Raw genomic sequence first — 3297 nt, 5'->3', positions numbered from 1 at the left:
AGAGACAGAGGTGTCTAGGTCGGTGTGTCGGTTGGAGAGGAGAGAGATCATTGATGTGGACAGCGAGCTGATCATTCTGGACTCTGATTTTGACTCTGACTCCGACGAGGATTATGCCGAGGATGAGGAGGATGAGGAGTTTTGAGACACGCTCTCTTGGGTAGTTCGAGTAGGAGTATGTCGTAGCTAATATGGAGTTGGTTGGGCTTATGAGGTCTTGCTGAGGCCGCTTTGAGGCTGACTTACTTTCTTTGGCGGACTGTACTATCACTCTATGTCACAAATTATGGTTTGTACCTATTAGCCTGCAACCATCACTTTCAGACTACTTTTCTGTCACTGACGTTAACTTTTCTTTTACAGCTGGAGCTGTATTTATATTTGTATATTAGTTTATGTTCATCGCATTGGGTTGAGTCTTTATTTCGACAAGTCTTTTATTTAAATCAAAACGAAAAAAAATACCTGCTTTTCCGCTTTATTTTATTTTTGAGTTACTAAATTGACTCCCCAAAATCGAGGTGTTACACTTGGGAAGGAACTCAGATGATGACAAAGGACAGGTAGAGGGAAGGACTTTGAAGGAAGTATTGAAACCAGCATGCTTAGTATATGTGGCTTGAAAAGTAGGTTGAGGAGGATTCTTAAATTGAGAAGCTCCGCAGTTTTGAATCCGGACTTGCTGGAATTGAAGCTATTCAAAAGATAGAAGAGGATGGAAGAAAAAGCTTTGAAGGTGTAAGGAACCAGCATGCTTAGTATAAGTGGCTTGAAAATAAGTAACTTTTTACGTATTTTGGTATTTTTGTATAGGTGTGATCTTTTTGAATTACATGAAGCTTGTTATTAATTGAAATTCATTTATCTCTTTGATCAAGTGTGAGTTGATTCTTGATTAATGTTATTTTCATATTTTGTTAGTTATTATTGGAGATTAATTTGAGATTTCTTAATAATTTACTTAAAATCAAAATGTGAAGAAAATAAAAAATGCTAAACATTTGTGGTGTGTTCAGTCCCCATCTGTTTATCCAAATCTTCAACTCAGTGATGCAAACTTTTTGTCACAAGATTTGGGACAAACTATGTTCTGTCATCTCAAATTTTTATTTTCGTCACTAATTTCATCTCAACTTTACGACGGAATAATTACATTTCGTCGCCCTTATGAAAAAATAAATTATTAGACACCGTCCCTACCTTACGACGGAATAATATCATCCGTCACAAAGAAGTTTATTCAAACCGTCGCAAATTTTGAAAAGTAAAACGCATAATATTCCATCCCAAACAATTGCGACAGAACAAATTATTTTGTCACAAAAGCAATTATTCATTTCATTGCAAATACCGTGACAATACTTCATTGTAGTCCGTCGCAATGTTCGTCGCCCATGTGCGACGAAACATTAGATTTCGTCCCAAATTTTTTGCAACGAGCGATATTGCGACGCAATTTTTCGCGTCACAATTTCGTCCCAAAATATTTTAGGGACGGAATTTTTAACTATTGTGCGACGGATTTGTCCGTCCGAAATTAGTGTTTTTGTAGTAGTGGGGTCACAAAAATAACTTTTCTCAAAATAAATATGCAATAGCTTTCTTAAGTAGTTTGTGTAAGACCCATGTTTTTAGCATTAGATTATTTAAATAATTTCTGATTCCCGCCTAGGTGTTGTGTCAGTGTGAGAGGAGCTTGAACTAGGATTTAATGAGTTATCAAGTGAAACTTTTGAGACAACTTAGTTTGTGTTTAATTATAGTATTATAGTCTAGCACGAGTTGTTTTCACACCCGACTTTTCACACCTAGGTGTTGTGTAAGTCTGAAAAAGGCTAATTCCGTTTAAGTCTGAACATCGTTTAAGATTTAGTCGACAGGGACAAGAGAATAAGACCTTCAGGGTATTTTTCCCTTGACCTGTGTTTCCATTACGGAACTTTCGACTATAAACTCGATAGTTTTTTCTTTCCGGAAACTCGATAAAGTTAGACTTTATCTCTTGTAGGGACTTAAGCGAGACCCTGTACAAAAGGTTTTTCTTTCCGAAGCTTCTTTCAGGAATTCTACTCGCGTAGTCATTATTCCTACACTTCTAGGAATCTTTCTCGTGAAGGAAGCTTTCTTATCCGATGTCAATTGCAAAAAGTAGTTATGTGGCAGTTTTTTATGCAGACTGCGGTTAAATCATTTTCCCATTTTTAATGAGCCCTGAAATGAGTTTCGACACTCTGTCGCCGAATAGTCAATTTAAATCAGCAGATTAAAGTACTAATAAAAGGAGGAGAAACAAAATATCTCCTCTATTCCAAGAGAGAGAGACCACAGTTTAGAGAGAGAGAGAAAGAACTTTGCGATCCCTTGTCTGATCGTCGTGATTTCAGTGGCGTTGGATAGATACATTGGTAACGATCATCATCCTTACAACCTTTTCTTATTTCTCATGTCTTTCTGTGCCCAAAGTTTGGACAGTTTTGATTAAATGTCAGATTAACTTCATTTCTTCTTTCAAATACCTTCTATACACTTCATAATCATAAACCATGCGCTTAGATTCTCGTTGTTGTGCCGTAGATATGAAATTTGAGCCATAAACCCATTTTTAATCAATCGTTGCTTTTTTACGCTTAAAGTATTAAACTTGCTTAGCGCCTGCATGATTTGTTGTTAGTAAATGTCTTGTTTATAGATATTCAAAACCCGTTTCGAAAAATATCAACTTTCAGATTTTGAGCTTTAAAGTTGGACAAAAAAGCCCTAATTCTAGTTTTAAGTCCCGTAATTTTTCTGAGAGTTTTTATACCCTAGATATCACCTAAGAATACCTACGAATTAAATTAAATTGAAAAAAAAAGTTCGGCGAGCAATAGTTTTTTTTTGGGGGGGGGGGGTGGCTTAGAGTTTCATGGGGGAGGGGGAGAAAAATCTTTTTTCGTAAAAACTCTTCCATTCGTGCTTATGTAACACCCCCTTTTTTCCCATTGTTTTATTTAAAAACGTTTATCAGAGTTTAGAAACATATGGTTTTCAAAGAATAAATTATTCCTGCCAATAAAATTTCTAAACCAGCCATATAATTCTATGATGCATAAAATCACTTATTTAAATTGGTTTATCTTCCATGATATTCCAATAAAATTGATCATACTCAGAACTTAATTTCATAAGCACTTCGGCCATCAACAGTACGACATCACCATAATTTAGAAAATTATTCATCAACTTCCATAAGGAGAGGTTATAAAATCCTCTCAACAAAAGTGTAAAAGTAACGTAAAATATCTACCCAGTGTTACA

This window comes from Lotus japonicus, chromosome 2 (assembly GCF_012489685.1).
Source record: "Lotus japonicus ecotype B-129 chromosome 2, LjGifu_v1.2".
NCBI lineage: Eukaryota > Viridiplantae > Streptophyta > Magnoliopsida > Fabales > Fabaceae > Lotus > Lotus japonicus.
Note: the sequence above shows the minus strand (reverse complement) of the source record.